This window comes from Delphinus delphis, chromosome 4 (assembly GCF_949987515.2).
Source record: "Delphinus delphis chromosome 4, mDelDel1.2, whole genome shotgun sequence".
In the NCBI taxonomy this organism is placed as follows: domain Eukaryota; kingdom Metazoa; phylum Chordata; class Mammalia; order Artiodactyla; family Delphinidae; genus Delphinus; species Delphinus delphis.
In genome coordinates this window covers 29,224,991-29,243,470 of record NC_082686.1, presented here as the reverse complement: position 1 = coordinate 29,243,470, position 18,480 = coordinate 29,224,991, and positions in this window count along the sequence as shown.

Below are 18,480 nucleotides of genomic sequence, written 5' to 3'. Positions count from 1 at the left end.
GTCCTTGCCTGCATCAGCTAAAATGATACCTGCAAATAATACCTTTTATCACTGTTCTTACTTTCAAATGTATGGGTATATCTGATTAGCTGAGCCTAAATTTTATATGCACATCTGCCTACATGGGATATTGGAACTTCAGGCCTTGATTCTGTTTACAGAGGGATTTACAACTTGGAAATTTCTTTAAATACAGAGAGGTCTTTTCAAAATATGATGTACAGAAGTTTAAATTACAACGATGTGGTAGTAGCTCATATCTGCCTAACTCAAATGCAGAGGAAGAAATATAAACTCAGATCAAAACATTTGAAAGACATTTGATATCATAGAATGAAAAAGTAAATAGGTAGAGATATCAGAGTATGAAAGAAGATGACAGCATTAGTTAAGTTCGCATTAATTCAGTTTTATATCTGATGAGACTCTGCAGTCTCTGAAGAACTGGATGACTATATGAAGCAGTAAAGTTTTTCTAACTTGAGGAATAAGTAATAAGTACCGAGTTCCAGGCTAAAAGAAAAGGAGGTCTGGGAAATCGAGTGGGGTGGGAGAGAATCCCATACAATTGAAAGCCACAGAGGAGAATGTCACAGATAGTAAAGATCTGAACTATGCATATAAACACCATTCAGATTATGGGTGACCCCTAAATTACACACCCATAGGGGAAACTCCATTAGACCCCAGCAGAAAGCAATAGCTGGGGAATTAGAGCAGAGATTTCAATTACTACCCACCACAAAGGAATGAAAATTTGATGTTTGGGTACAGATAGATGCATAATACTAGAAGAAGGTCACTCTTCAAAGGAAAATAACAGAACCCAGAGTCTCTACAATGTATCAACCACAAAATCTAGTATATAATTAAAAATAGCTAGACATAAAAAGAAACAGGAAAATATGTCACATTAAAAAAAGCAGGCAATGGAAAGAGACGTTGAGATGGAGTACATGTTGGAATTTGAAGACAAGGACATAAGTATGTTCAAGATTAAAGGAACAGGTGGTCATACATATGAATATATGGGGAATTTCAGGTGAGAAATAAAAATGGAGAAATGAGGAAATAGAAATTCTAAAACTGAGAAATACAATATCTGATATGAAAATTTTACTTGATAGTCTTACCAGAATGGCAGAAGAAAATATCAGTAAACTTGAAGACAGGTCAAGAGAATTTTCCAATATGAAGAATACAGAGGAAAAAATACCAATTAAATTCTGCAATGGAATGTAATTTCTCTAAATTGACTGGACTGTTCATTGTCACATCATATGCCTTTTTCATCACTTTAATCCAGTGATTTTCAGACCACAGTAAATTTGCTTAAAATTTAAAAAATATCTTTAAGAGCTGAATTAGTGTCTTAAGGAGTAACACCCAGGCTTCTAATTTTTTTTGTTGTCAACTCCCCAGTGATTCCACTCTGCAATCTGGCTCTGCCTTATTCAACCACGTGTACTTCATTAATTTTCTCCAAACTCAATTTTCTTTTGTATGTGAAAGCCAGTTTTGACTATAAACATGACCACTTAGTTTCTTTGCAACTACAGTATATCCATTTATTTAACCAATATTTATTAACAACTGACTATATTTTCAGTTGCATGCTAGACTCAGGAATGTAGCTGAAAATTACCCAGGTAATTTTGCTGTTTGTTTGAAGACAGAGAAGTACACTCAGTCTAGAATCAAAAATGAATGTGGGGGCTTCCCTGGTGGCACAATGGTTGAGAGTCCGCCTGCCGATGCAGGGGACATGGGTTCGTGCCCCGGTCCGGGAAGATCCCACATGCCACGGAGCGGCTGGGCCCATGAGCCATGGCTGCTGAGCCTGCGCGTCTGGAGCCTGTGCTCCGCAACGGGAGAGGCCACAACAGTGAGGCCCGCGTACTGAAAAAAAAAGAATGTAAAGTTCCAACAACAGAACTACATTATTCTATGAAATTCCCAACTGCTTTTATAATTTAGGTTGAAATTCTGCTAATACACAGGAAATTAATATACCATGTCATATAGAAATGGTTTAATTTTTAGGTTAATAATCTTCAACAGTTAAAAATGTACTATCAATGCCTTTTTAAAATATTTAATTTATAAGTACTTCTCTTGGAATTTGCTTGTCTAAAAATCTTTCAGTCATAAATTGATAAATAAGTTTATCTAATTACATTCAATTCATAAAATGCTGATTAATGGGGCACAAGGCTTTGAATTATAAAATAGAGGTAAATTTTTAAAAGCTAGCCAAGTTCATAACATACATAATATATATATTTTAAATTATTGTCATTAATAATTCTCTTCATCTTTAATCAGATTTGTTCTAATAGTTTGAGACTAAAGTGGACTGTGGTGATTAGATTAAATGCTTTATTATGTACAGATGAAAATTGTTCAATGCAATTTCACATGATATTTTGCTGATATAATATCCAAGTTCCCACATAATTTATAGTTTAAGGTTTCGCTTTTAGTTTTTCCAAAGAAATTAATGAGTTTCTTCCCTGATATAAAGTTTAATGAAGCTCAAAATGCATTGAAATATTTATATTTTAGATTGAAAATTGATGAGTTACTATGATTTTTATCATCAGGAGGTAAAAGGTAGATTTTAAAATCTTACTAGTTTAAATAAATGCCACTCTATCTCACATAAAGATTAGCTGTGTATATGATATCAATATTTAGGGGTAAAGAACATAGTTGCTCTGTGTTTACATCTGGCTTGACAGGTGTGTAATGTTTCCCATCATTTTTTAAATTTATGAAGGCAAGTGTCACTTTATATTAGAAAGTTATTTTCTGCTGGTGACAAGGCTGAGAATTGCTGTAAATTGCCACCAAATGGATGACAGTGGCTGATGCATGTACACGTCACGTGCACAGCCACTGGACGGCAAAATTTAATTGTCAGTTCACATTCCCCTTCATCTCCCCAGAATTGCATCTAGATTCCAGGGACCACGGCGGGGTTTTCTGTATTGTTGAGATTTTGCGGTGGGTGGGAAGTAGCACCAAAGTTAACCATCAAGATAGACTTACTCTTATTGGGTCTTTAGTCATTAGTCCATGAAGATCACTGCTGTGTCCACTTTGTTCCAAGGACAACCATAAGACCTCTTCAGATCTGCCGGGTCTGTGGAACACATATTTCTGATATCAGGTCCACAGGCTCATGATGAAGCTCCCTTGTCATTCTACCTGCTGCACAAAGTGCACTAATTTGACTAAGCATCTCACTTTTTTCTTGAGAGCAATGTCCAGGATAGAGTCCCAGAGAGGCTTCTCAGGCCGATCTGATTCCACCACATTGCAGACATTTCTCCTGCTCCTGCAGGAGCTGGTACAGGGGAACTTTAGGATCTTGTTTTTAACCACTCTTCTTGGATTCTCCAAATCCATTTCCAACAGTCACTCCCCAATACCAGTTTCAACCTGAAGTGAGGAGAGGTTCTCACCATCAATTTCTAAGCTCTCTTAGAAATTGCTATCTGTGCTGCTTCTCCTCTGTCTTTTCTCTTCCCTACCCACAGCCTAACCTAGGGGATCAAGGGGAAGACAACTTCTCTACATCTGTGATCCCAAAATGTTTGGGTCCTGACCTAGGCTTTAAAACCCAAGAGCCTGACAAAAAGTTGACTGGTTTGGTTTTTTGCCCTATGCAGTGTCATCCATATTCAAATAAAAAACATATAAATTATAATTATACCACATCACCCGACAACTGGTCTTTGTAGTTTATTCTGTCTCTTATGATTTTTTTAAAATACATAAACAAATTTTAAAAGGGTATAAACAGTGACATAATTTAGTTTCCTCTCAACGAATGGATTTTTTTTTTTTTTTTTTTTTGTGGTACGCGGGCCTCTCACTGTTGTGGCCTCTCCCGTTGCGGAGCACAGGCGCCGGACGCGCAGGCTTAGTGGCTATGGCTCACGGGCCCAGCCGCTGTGTAGCATGTGGGATCTTCCTGGACCGGGGCACGAACCCATGTCCCCTGCATCGGCAGGCGGACCCTCAACCACTGCGTCACCAGGGAAGCCCTGAATGGGTGTTTTATCTGGAGTCCTAGAGCAATACCCAGACTGTTTCAAGAGTGCTTAGTTGGTATCAAAATTTTTTTAATTAATTCATTAATTAATTTTTTAATCTATTTTGTTTCTGGCTTGTGTTGGGTCTTTATTGCTACGTGCTGGGTTTCTCTAGTTGTGGCGAGTGGGGGCTACTCTTCATTGCGGTGCGCAGGCTTCTCATTGCGGTGACTTCTCTTGTTGTAGAGCACAGTATCTAGGCACACAGGCTTCAGTAGTTGTGGCGCACAGGCCCTAGAGAGCATGGGCTTCAGTAGTTGAAGCACACGGGCTCAGTAGTTGTGGCACACGGGCTTAGTTGCTCCGCAGCATGTGGGATCTTCCCGGACCAGGGCTCGAACCCATGTCCCCTGCATTGGCAGGCAGATTCCTAACCACTGTGCCACCAGGAAAGCCCCTGGTATTAAATTCTTAAGACCATCTACAGTGTCCACTTGCAACCCAAAAAAAGGCAAATTAAGGGGAAGAATAGTTCTTCACTAATTAAAAAAGAAATTTTCATATATGTATGCATAAATCTGATTCACTTTGCTGTACAGTACAAACTAACACAACACTGTAAAACAACTATACTCCAATAAAAATTAATTAGAAAAACTAAAGAAACTTTCAAAACTCACAAACCAGTGAGTATAGTTGAACAATTAAAGATCTATCAGGAGAGAAAAAACAATTCTTTCCTGCCCCTTTACACTTTAATTCTATATGTAAGCCAGGCTTATTTCAGTTTGTGTTAACCCCAGGAACTGTGCTGACTCATGAGTGTTATCTTGGAAATTTGTGAGGCAAATCTAGTTACTGGAAACCAAGCTAGGTAAAAAGGGAAAGGCCTAGCTCTGACATAAACTCCACACAAGGAGTCGGTCACATGCTATTAGACAGACACCCCCAGCCCCCTTCAGGGTTTGGTAAAGAAGGTCCTTGCTACTGGGAGATAATACAGATTCAACTATTTCAGTTACATTCAAGGTAAATGGATTGGCAATGGTGTCTAAGATGAAAGAGTATATTACCCACAAAAGGACATTTCGAATAGTCAGTACTTGAAATTCAGAAAGAGATTAGGCCTTTAGGTTGAGTGAAACTTGCAAGAAAAGCGGAGATCCAGTTTTAGAATAAAATTAGGCCCTAGGAAGGTTTATAATTGAAAAATTTAGAAGAAGCTAAAGCAGAAGGCTGTCTGCCGGGGCTTTCAGGCAGTGAGAATGATTGGACCACTAAGCCAATTACCAAAACTGGAGCTCAGGAATATGGATTCTTAGGGGACAGAAACTTACTTGCCAGATTATTGAGGTAATTATGAGGTAGACAGTGGTAGAGAGAAAGAGCATGAGTCTGGAAATAAATGGGGTAACCTGAGATCTTAATTGGAAAACTCCATAACTGTCAGAGGTGTTGCAGAAATAAAACTTTAACTGTGAGCTCTTTTAATCCCCAGGATTGGTTCTAGAGACAGGGAGAGGGATATAGCCTACAGATAAGTGTGTGTTAGTAGCAGGGGATGAGACTGTGGATGGGAGAGAGGTATTGGGTTGACCAAAACGTTCGTTTGGTTAACGAATATGCTGTTCAATAAAGTTCTTGGTGAAAATGAAAAATGTGTCTTTTATCTTTACTTCACACCAAATGAACTTTTTGGCCAACCCAATGTTAAGGCTGAAAACTGGATGCAGTCTTTAAACTACATGGAGGGATTTGACCTTTGTTGTTCCCCGCCAGCAGCTGCCAGTAGTTCTCAATCATAATCTCCTGGAGGGCTTGTGAAACCACAGTTGGCTGGGAGAGTTTCCAGTTCTGTAAGAAACCCAAATTGGAGCAAGATGGGGTAAGCTGGACATTGATGACACTGTGGGCTGCTCCTGGAAAGAACATTGACTTTGAGAGAGGTAATTATTCAGCTTAGGACAGGGGCAGACGGACAGGGAGAGGTGCTGACAGTGATGATGTGAGCCATACACCAAGACATCTTACAATTTACTCTTTATCAATATATCCAAATGGCATTGTGTCTTTAGACGCTTTAAGAGGTTAAATATTAGAAACATACATCCAATGACATTCATTTGCCCTTGGGTAATATATCAGTCTGGATGCTTCCAGCTTGCCCTTGCTTGGTTAGAATTTTGGGTAGCTCAGAGGAGAATTTCACATTTGATCACATGAAATTTTAATGGATTCAACTCAGCCACTGACCTACTGTTGACATTTAAAAGATACACCTATATAAACCCATCTTTCTACATGAGACAATTCAGCTCTTGTTTTCCTTGTGGATTTAAATATTTTTCATAGTAGTAATGCAAAACAACATGCATAACGCAGAAAGCTGCTTGAATGCTTTGTATTGTTTTATCATTATTTAGTTATGTGGATCAAAGTCACCTTAAAATTTCAAGGATTGACTATAGATTGAGGAACAATTCATGTTAAAAGGCTGCCCTCTTGTGACAATGTGTTGTGTGTTTTACTGGTAAAACGACCTTATACCCTTTAGAATCCAACTCATAATAGTATTAAAAAGAAATAAAACCTGAACATATTTTGAGATATTTTAATAATACTTTGCATATATGGAAATTTCGGATAATGGATAGTTCTGATTAGATAGATGTTCCAGGGAGATGAAGGTTTAAACTTCTCTCATTATTTAATTTACTTAATGGATATGTTTCTAACATTTATAAACCACTTTTCTGTTTCTTTTAAAAAAATTAGTTAAATTTCACTATAGATCAAGGTGTCAGTGGCACATATCATAGAACTTAACAGCTTAAGTTGTCATCTATGTTCCTGTAACCATGAATATCACCTCCAGATTGAAGAATCAGTTAATCAGTAAACATCAGTAATGGAATGATGACTAGTACATATCTTCTGGCTTTCAAATGCTCTTGGCCTAATGTAGGAGAGAGATGATATAAATAAACAATTGCAAAGAAAGACTGTAATGTTTTGTGATATCAATTTGGGGGGTTCTTTTTTATTTCCAGTATTTTCTGAGGTCTTCTTCCCCAGTTCTAGGAGCAAAGCTATTCTGGTCTCACTGATTTAGAGAAATAGCAAAGAAGAAGGAAGAATTTCATGGAAAGGTATAAAAACCTGCAATTCTTTCTGTCTTTTGACTTCTAGAAGCCTGAGCCTTAGGGACAGTTTAGAACTATCATGGAACTGGTGGAGAGCAGTATTTTGCTGAGTGAGAAAGACTTGTACACATGTGAAAGGAGAAAGCTTGTCCCCAGATTAGGAAAAAATCTACTGTCGATACCTCTACACTCTCTCCCCATGGTTGAGATGAGGGGAAAGGAGGGGCCCCTTGATGAACAGTAGAGATCTAGGAGCAGTTCTCTAGAAATATCCCAGGAGATGTAAAGGTCCCAGAAAAAAAAACAGCAACAAGGGTGTCTAGGCGGAAGGGGCCAAGGGGAGACTCATGGAGGATTTGTGCACTCCAAGTACGATAAAGCAGCAGCAGTGAGCTTGCTGTCCTCAATGTGTCATGCAGGAATGGACGAAGGAGAGGCCAGCAGCAGACTGTGTGGACAGATGGCCAAACACTAAATGCCTAATCCCACCTCCATCCCCCATGCTCTGGCTCTGCTCACCAAGGCTATGCTCTGCCACCCCGATGCCATCTTCAGGACTATGGCATCATTCTTCTAGCTCCTGGGAGTGTTGACAGCTGACTCCATGCAATAATGCAGATGAATATGCAGATGAATAAAATGATCTCATCCAAGTTCACAGCCCCTTTTCAGGGACAGTCCCTATCCAAAGACTGGTCGTGTGGACATAAAAGGTGTGGCTTCCTTACTCTGATTTAGAAGAAATTTTAGACCCTCTCAGAGTCAAAAGAGGAGTAAAATAATTTTATCAAAGACTTAATAAGCAATCCCAAGAGTGTAACATCAAAATTGCAGTTAAACATGGTACTTCATGATGACTTAAAATGAATAGTTTAACTCCAGGTACGAGATATCTGGGATATACAAGAATTTGGTAATAGTTTTGTCTCTAGAGCAGGGAACTCTGGATCTATGTCCTTTTAGTGCATTTTTATTCTGTATCATATTGAGAGAGAAACCCTTACACAAGCAATAGGAAATTCCCTGTAACACTATATACAGATTCCAAGAGTTCTGTAACTCAGACAACTTAGACAGGAAAACTATGGCCTACAAAACCCTGTAAGATAACTTTAAAGAGGGCTTAATTGATTAAAAAAAAACATATTTATGTAAAAAAAATGCACGTGAAGAGTTTGGGTAAATTGTTTCATGAAAAGTGAGAATTTCTGTATCAGCATATCATCTTATATAATATGTATAATTAATACATTTTATAAGTAGATGTTTGACTTTTATCCACAGCATAACTTCTGTATTCAATTTATACATTCGAGTTTGCTCACATGAAAAACTGGATCTTCTCAATGGGAAAATTTGGGAGATCTGTAATACCCTCCCTTTCCCCACCCAGGGACATAAGTAGATATATATAGTTATTAGTCAGTGATTTTTTCCCTAGGAAGAAAGAGAAAATAGAAATAACATTTAAGACGCTTATCATGATCTCTTAAAAAAAAAAAACTGAACAAAGAAAAAATACCCTTATTTTGGAGAAGGAATTGCCGAGATGTGATGCAATTTGGGCCTAGACAGTATTGATCTAACTCATTTGGGACCTCTGTGTTTGGCAGGCATGGATTTTCAAACCATCACTACTAGTAGTACTTCAAATAGCAGGTCCCATTCAGATTTTATCTCTATTATGTAGATCAACTAAATCTGCCGTGTTCTTCAAGTCCCTGCTATTGCCAGAAAGAAACACTATAATACGGTCTTTCAAAATAAAACGCATACAGTTTTCAGGTGGATGGTATATAGCAATCCTTAATGGTTTCTCTTATGTTTTTACTCACTCCATTTGAGGACTTTTTTTTTTTTTTTTGCGATACGCAGGCCTCTCACTGTTGTGGCCTCTCCCGTTGCAGAGCACAGGCTCCAGACGCGCAGGCTCAGCGGCCATGGCTCACGGGCCCAGCCGCTCTGCAGCATGTGGGATCTTCCCGGATCGGGGCACGAACCCGTGTCCCCTGCATCGGCAGGCAGACTCTCAACCACTGCGCCACCAGGGAAGCCCATTTGAGGACATTTAACAGAACTCCCACTGGGTTTTCCCTTTGGAACTCAAAAGGGGTCGCAGCATGTATTAAAGAAGGGATGAAGAAACTTATGTCATGTTAGAGGGCCACATCTACACAACACATGAACTTTTCCTTTGCTCTTTCCAGGCTGTTGTGACAAAACTCCAATGTATCACTGTGCTGAATCCTTCCATCTTTTATTTCCCTTGCTTACCTAACATCTCCTTTTATTATCCTACCTCAATATGTTCAGGGCTCCAGCAGAGGGGTTGGTAATGTCCTCTCCAATAAGGCATATGAGAGATATGTCTTTTTAATAACACAAGTATGCTCATGCCTTATTGTTACCTGATAATCTTAAATAACTCCTGACTAGAATAACTCCTTTTCTATGACATACAAAACTTTATATAATCTGACTCAGCTGTATAACATCTGTTCTCTCTTCTTGCCTCATACTCTACAACTGTACCAAGCTACATTCTCCTCTATAGGCCTCTCTTTGCATGAGCTAATCCCTGAACATCCACCAGGAACCAGTTTAATCATCTCTATTATCAGTCAAGCCTTCCCTAACCTCCACTGCAGCTGATACTCAGCCTCTGCTCCACACCAGCCCTCGGAGTAATCATTACTTCTGCAATAATCACAGGGTATGATAACATGTGTTTAACCAGGTCGCTTTTCTAATAGAATATAACTTCCTTGAGTCTAGGAATTCAAATTTCTCCCTTTTTATATTCCAAATACCTAGCATACTTGAGCAAGGCTCGTTGTTAAATACACAGTAACCTCACTCCTTTCAAGGAGATGCATGAGGAACTCTTGAATGTTTACAAATATTTTAAAGCTGCAAAAGTAAGTCTTCAGAGGTACACTCTCTAAAAAATGTTTCAGGAGATAGCTAGCACAAAATTGAAGGAGATGAACAAAGTTGGAGGACTGACATTACTCAACTGTAAGACTTACTATAAAGCTACAGTAATCAAGATGGTGCAGCAAAAGGATAGCCAGCTAGATGGATGGAACAGAACAGACAGCCCAGAAACAGACCCACATAAATATAGGACAAAGGAGCAAAGGCAGTACAGGGAGCAAAGGTCACTTTTCAACAACAGTGCTGGAACAATTGGACATCAATATACAAAAGAATGAATTTAGACAAAGACCCTACCCTTCACAAAAATTAACTCAAAATGGATCGTGGACCTAAATATAAAATGCAAAGCTATTAAACTCCTAGAAGATAACATAGAAGAAAACCTAGATGACCTTTATCATGGCCATTGCTTTTTAGATAAGACAACTCCCAAGGAATGATCCATGAAAAGAGTAATTGATAAGCTGGACCTCATTAAAATTAAAAACTCTGCTCTTCAACAGACAATGCCAAGAGAATGAGAAAATAAACCACAGACTGGGAGAAACACATCTGATAAAGGACTTATGCAAAATATACAAAGAACTCTTAAAACTCAACAAGAAGAAATAACCCTATTAAAAAATGGGAAAAAAAACCAAACCTTAACAGACACCTCACCAAAGAAGATATAAGGATGATGAATAAGCATGTTAAAAAATGCTCAACCTCATATGTCATCAGGGAAATGTAAATCAAAACAAAAGTTAGATTCTACTATACATCTATTAGAATGGCCCACATCCAGGACACTGATAGCACCAAATGCTGGTGAGGATGTGTAGCAACAGGAACTCTCATTCGTTGCTGGTAGCAATGCAAATTGGTACAGCACTTTGGAAGACAGTTTGATGGTTTCTTATAAAGCTAAACACACTCTTACCATATGATCTGACAATTGTGCTCCTTGATATTTACTCACAGGAACTGAAAACTTATGTCTACACAAAAACCTACAGGTGGATGTTTATAACAGTTTTATTCATAATCGACAAAACTTGGAAGCAACTAAGATGTCCTTCAGTAGGTGAATGGATAAATAAACTGTGATCTATCCAGACAATGGAATATTTTTTCAGCACTAAAAAGAAATGAGTTCCCAAGCTATGAAAACACATGGAGGAAACTTAAATGCATATTACTAAGTGAAAAAGCCAATCTGAAAAGGCTACATACTGTATGATTCCAACTATATGGCATTCTGTGAAAGTACAGCTATGGAATTTATCCAAACCCATAGAATATACAACGCTAAGAATGAACCATAATGTAAGCTACAGGCTTTGGGTGATTATGATGTGTCAATGTAGATTCATCAACTACAATGTAGATTCAGCACATTTTCCACCCTGTGGGGAATGTTGATAATGTGGGCGGCTCTGTTAGTATGTGAGCAGGGGGCATATGGGAAATCTCTGTACCTTCCTCTCAACTTTGCTGTGAAGCTTAAACTGCTCTTTTTAAAAGTCTTAGTAAAATAAAATTTTCCAGCAGTATTCAAATTGAGACCCTCTGGCTCACAAGCAAGCCAAATGAGCAGCTTCCAATGATGTCAGAGCACAATCTTACCCTGACATATATTGCCCATGCAGCATGGCCGCTCTGTAACTCCTGAAGTAGCTGACACCAATGACCAATGTCCTGCTTCTGGTCTCTACCATACATAAAGATAACAGTTAGAATAATTACTATGTCTCTGTGAATTCTGTCATTATGTTCTAGACATTATAATTATTTAATCCACACACCAACCCTGTGAAGAAAGTATAATTAATACTACCACTTCTCAGCTAAGGAAATGGAGACACAGGGTGCTTAAGTAGTTAGGTGAAAAGCACCCAGATGGGAAGTGGCAGATCCAGGATTTGAACTCAGGAAGACTATCACCCAGGCTTGGATTGGAAACCACTCTCCAGCACCACAGCCTCCAGCAGAGTCAGAACCCCAGACACTCTGATTCTGTGAAATGCATTCAGAAATGCTTAAGACATGAAGTCCTGTGGGATGACCAATTTCCTTCTGTAGCTTATTTTGCAAGATGAGATTTCAGGGAGAAAATATAGTGACAGTGATAGCGACATTGTATTGTTTTCCCCTATACATGTATTCATCACAACGTTTTATGCCTAAACAGGTAGTTTGCATGTTCATTCCACACTTAAAAATAGATGCACTCAATCTGGTAAAACCCAGAGAAAGTGGGCAGAGTATATTTACAATCTTGATAAAATGTTTCAAAAATAACCCCATTCCCAGGCTCTTTAGGATCAGATGCACAGCCACCCATGGACTGGATTCCTTAGCTTTAGCTTGGTAGCCTTGAATGTGGGTGTTCCATGTTGAGTTTAACTTTGATTGCTCCTAAACCCTAACAGTTGGTACATACAGGACTCCACAGAGTTCTCACTGATTTAGATGTTCTGATACTCCGGCAGTTCTCACCATGAAGGGATGGTGCTTCATGGGCATTTCTGTTGAGATTCGCTTTTTTTTAATCAGAAACCAATTCCTCCTGCCCCACCTACATTTGAAAATTTACCATTGAGTTCATTTATTCTAATCTCTTTTTCTTTTTCGTCTATCAATTTTACAGCAGAAAATAATCGCTACACTGTTACAACTAGAAATGACTGGCTTTATTTGTACGTCACCTCACAATATATTGTTATTTTTTTCTTAATACTATAAAGTTCATATCTCATAGTTATTATAATTATTACTATTTAGAGTGGTACTAAATAAAATCAAATTTATATTAAGCTTCTAGACTCAGAAATTAATTTTGAATACCATTTCAGAATATGATAGCACATTAAAGGCATAGTGTTATGTATTTTAAAAACTTGTTGTTTTTCTTTTTTTGAAAAACAGGATTTTGTAGGCGGTGGTGGGAGGAATGTAGATACAATTTTGGGGTCTCTTTCGTTTCTGCACAGGTTGCAGGCACTGACCTCCTAGTTCTTGACTGTCTTTGAGAATGTCTATAAAGAAAACAGTCGTAGAATATAAACCATGTCTCCTTCTGGAGCAAAGAAAAGATTTGTTTACTATACAGTATAATACAGATAATGCCTCCCTCTGGGGAAAAGTTCTGCAAGTGAAGTGCATCAGCGTCCCTAAGCTTGGGTTGCTCTCCTGCACTGCAGTGTTCACGCATCACTTGGCCCACTTTGTGTTGCCCTGTGAGAGCTGGAGCTGTCAGAGTTGGATACTCAGCCTATGCTATTGTGAGGTTATTTTTTTCTCTGAGTCAGAAATCATATATCTTCAGCCAGCATCCATGAAACTATAGCAGAGAAATTTGTTAGCCTGCAAGTAAGGAAACGTCTCAGGAATTTCTAAGTTCCTGGCAAATATGATCTAAAAAATCTTTCAATGTACCTTTTTATACAGAGATACATGTTTGGAGTGAATCAGTGAAGTGGGGAGAGAGAAATTAAGAAAAATGCTCACAGGGATAAGATTTTATGATTGTAAATTTTACTTATTTTTCCATTTTTCTATAATTGATAGGTTTATAAACATAAAACTTAATGTTTTATAAAAAATAACAAACTAGGTATACTATATTTCATTGCAAATGTGAAGTAGATCTCTTTTATAATTGTATTTTCAATGTTTTCTAGCTAATAATATAGGGAAGTTATTAATTTCTGTGTATTCTTTTATATTCTACCACTCTACTACATTCTTACGTTATGAGGGTAGTTTACTCTATTGTGTTTTGTTTGTAGACAGCATTATCATCTAATAACTTTGGAAAGGAGAACTCACAACATTGTTTGCAGATGGTGGTAATATATTTTATTGTAATATGTTATACTAAAGTATCCTATATAACATTCTTCTATAAGATACATATTATATTTTGTTTGTTATCTAACAATTATATATATAAAATACACAGTTTTTCTTGCTGTCATCCATGCTCTGCCTATTTCAAGTTTCAGAAAGTGTATTGCTTAACTTTTGCTGTATAACAAACCGTCCCAAAACAGTGTCTAAAACAACCACCGCTTTATTTAGAGTTCATGACTTCATGGGTTGGTTGTGTGTTTCTTCAGGTCTGGGCCAGCTCTGCCAGCCTCTGTGTCTGTGGTCAGTCCTTTCGATGGCGTTTGTTAGCTGGGGTGTTTCAGTTCTCCTCCATTTGGTGTCTCATCCTTCCAGGAGACGAGCTTGGGCATTTCCACTGAGGTCTCTGGGATCCAATGGTATCAGGTACTTTTCAGGACTCAGCTTGCATCACATTTCGTTATTGTACCAGTGTCCAAATTAAGACATATGTTCAAGCCTACAGGAAGGGTTTGAGGGGCTTATCTACAGGAATGGTTACAGGGAGATTTGAACAAATTGCGGGTCATTACTGAAAAAAAAAATTTACCACAGGTGGCAGACCATCATTGCCTGTCTGTATTTGTTTCCAACAGCATAATTTTCCTGGACTTGGGGACTCCTGATGACTGGAAAGTGAAATAATGGAAGAGAGTGTGAAAATTTTCTTGCTCTCAGAAAGTAATTACTTCCCAGTAGATAAATGACCATATACCTCTAGTTGGAAAGTGAAATGGAATCACAGAGCAGTGGGTCAACCTCTTCCTCCTTATTCTCAGCTCAACTGTCTGCCTCAGTGTCCTATTTGACTTTGATTATCATAGTTTCCTCCTGAAGTTTGGAAGATTGTGAACAGTTTTCCTAGATTGCAGAGATTTTCAAACCTAGATTCTGTGTATTTCCTTGACTCGTTCAATGGGAAGGGAGATAAGGGTGAATCCAGCACTGTTGGTTGCCAGCACCCTAACACTGGGGTGTCTTTCAAATAATTTTCATTTACCATATGTGAAAGACTGTGCCTATATTCAAATCTATAAATATTGATCAAGTGTTTTTTGGTACAGGCTGTGGGAAAATAAGGTTGAAATAAGATAGTCCCTATGTTCAGTAACTCATTATTTAACAGAAACCGTATCTTGGCATTTAGATGGAAAGTTTCTTGTGGGAAGTGACCCAGGTCACATGGTTCTGAGAATACATTTACTTTAAACATTAAAATAATATGTACTCTTAATAAATTCTGATTCTCTTTGTCACTCTCTCTCTTTCTCATCCCATATCCCCCATCTAAAGGGTATTCTGCTAGGAGTAAACCCACTTTCTAGTTCTTCACTCTTCATTAATTTTGACAACTCTTATCTTGAAAAAGCTTTTTCCATAGACATTTTCCTAATTAAACATCTCTCCTACCAAGTGTTAAAAAGAAACACAACACTAATAAATATTAGAGAGTAAAAACTCCTTTGAAAACTTAGGACAGGTTCCACTGACAAAGTTCCAATGATTTCAGGATCTATGCCTGCAGTAGACTTTTTTTTTTTTAACCTTCAAATTGTTTCTTTTCCCAGAGAGTTATTAAGGAAAAACCTAAAATTTATAATTCATCTGTGTTTAGAATGTTAATATTTTAATACCTTAACAATATATGTAAAAGAACTTTTTAATTCTAAATGCAAATTATTCTTAAATACTATAATTGTCTTGACTAACATTGTCTAATATTAAAATCAAATCTGGTTTTACTACATTCTTAGAAAAGAATGTAAGACAAAAATAATCTTAAATTATCTTCGTGAGGGCTCTCTGATCTCTAACCAGAACCACTTGAAACATTTTGTTCTTCTAAGTAGCCAGCAATCATTGGTGTCTGCCCACTCCTACCCAGCTAAGCCAAAAAGAAACTTACTGCTTCATATATTTAATTTTGCATTTATCATCCAACAGATGTTTATGGAGCCCCTGAAACAAACCAGGCATTCACCTAGACCCTGAAAATACAAAAATGTATATATAACACAAAATTCCTTACTCTCAGGAAGATCACATTCTAGTGATGGATATGAACAAGTAAGCAAAGAGTTATAATACCCTATGCTGTAACAGAGACATGAAATAGCATCTCTGGGGAACAGAGGAGGAGGCAAAAGCAAAGGAAGGAGTGAGTTTGGGAGAGATAACAAGTTAACCATGGAAAAGGCCAAGAAAGGGCCCAAGCGTGAAGGAAGGTGCAAGGGTAAACCTGAGTTAAAGAGCTGGAAGGTGCTGATGGGGATCAATAGGAAATCTGGAAGAGTTTTCAAAGGGTCCTAGTGAATCTGGGTGAATGATCTGTTGCTTTGAATCTTCAAACACTTTCTGCAATATTATGTTCCATTTAAAGCACTTTAATCATGACTGCTAGCCTACATGCAAACACATTGTTCCATGTCCCTGTGAGATATGTAATCCTACCCCCAGCCAAGAGCCTCACATTCCAGAAACTCAAGCCATGGTACAGAAATCCAAATTCAACTCATCAACACCATCTGCATAACCAGCTGTTCAACCTCCCATATATCCTTCTTTTTTCATGTACCACATGTTCATAGGATAAAAGAAATTATGAATGAAAATGCTCTCTGTGCACTGAAGTCCTACATTTCATAACTCCAATGGCATCCCCTAATGTCCTCTGACAATTCTGTTTATGCCACTTGGAGAGGCAGGTTATACTATCTTGGGGAAGGATTCAGGTATTTGGTAACTTTTAGCAGCATCTTCATCCTAAAATCCTGAAAGCACAGACCAGAAAACCAGCACATGTGTCTTACGACTTGCTGGGATGTTCCCATGCAGCAAGCTTCATGGCTGTTGGCAGGCAGTCACTGGCCACATCACAGTTTCTCAGGGCCGGGCTTCCCCCTTTGTCCTGTGCTTTTTATTGAGAGCATTTGACTTCCTGTTCACCCATTCACAAACATTTACAGGATGCCTAATAAATACCCAATAGATAACTATCAAAACACAACAAATATATCTTTCAAGTATTGAAAGTAATAGTCTGAAGGATTTTTTTTTTTTCTATTTCTCCCCTTAGTCACTGAAGGTGATAAAATAACATACCTGATAGGGCATTTGTAAGGACTAAATGAAATATTGCAAATGAAAGACTTAAAACACAGACTGGCATATAGTAATTACTCATTATGTACTTGCTATTATTATTATTAGAAAAAACAGGATTAATGCATAGACCATAAATGTTATGACTCGCGACAACACTTTTATGATTACGGCTGATTGTAAGCTTACATAATTGTGCCTTGTCAATAATGGGCACACACACACAATTAAACAATTATCCAGTAAATTAGATTGGTATTGCAACTTATCTGAATGGTGCAATTTTTTTAAATTGTAGTTTGTTAAAACAAACAAAATCTAGTTGCCCTTTGATTATGTCCACTTAAAATTTCAGTCAACTATTGTGTGTAGCAAAGTATGATTTGTTGCTGTGTTGGGGATTTATTTTTTTAATAAACTGTTTATTATTCAATGGAAACACAAAGAGGGCACATCAGTAAAATATGGAACATGTTATTTAATTAGATAAATCCTCAAATTAACTTAAAAATACACTATATGTTGTTGAGAGGACTTTGAACGACAATGTTGAGTTCGAGACTATGACGCATGCCAAGTAGGCATCCTGAAGGATAAAGAACTTAAACAACTCCTCTCTCTGTAGCTTTCTGTATCTGACCCAGAGCAGCATGTCTTCAAAGCAGCCTGGTGTAACGCATTTTGTGCGTAATGGCTATCTGTTCCTTCTGTTGTCCTAGATAATTGCTATAAAAATACCTGTGCTTCATCACAGTCGTTCAAACAGTTAATTTTTTCCCTCTTACTACTATTTTTGATCTATGATTTCTACAAATTTGGAAAAAAACAAAGATGATTAAAAGTATTGCTTGAAGACTTGTGGATCAGAGGAGTTTACTTCCCTCACCCTGAAGACAGGCTCCAAAGGTTTCCTTTCATTGTTCATCTTAAAAAAAGTAGAGGGTATTAGGACACTGGTGAAGGTAATGCAATAGGAAAACCTATAAACATTTCATAAGTTTATATCTTCAACTTATCTGTGAAAGATTCCATCACTTATGACAAGGAAGTTTTCTTACGATGATTACAGGGCCCTAATTTAATGTGCTGTGGGACAAGTCGGGTACTGTTTCTCTGCTACCCAGAGGTCCTAAGCAGTCACAAATACTGGAGCAGGATTTCTGCCCCTAGGAATGTATCTCGAATGCATTTTATTTAATTTTAAATGTCACACACTGAGATTCAAAATTTCTGGGGATATCTGACAAACTATTTGAGGGGGATTAGAAAAGTGAAATTACATAAGCGTCCGTGGTTTTGTTTAAGAATGTGGGAAGTTTGTGAGCAAATGCCCAAGTGACAGAGAGGAGAGAGAAGTATCTATTGCTTGGAGTCAGAGGCCT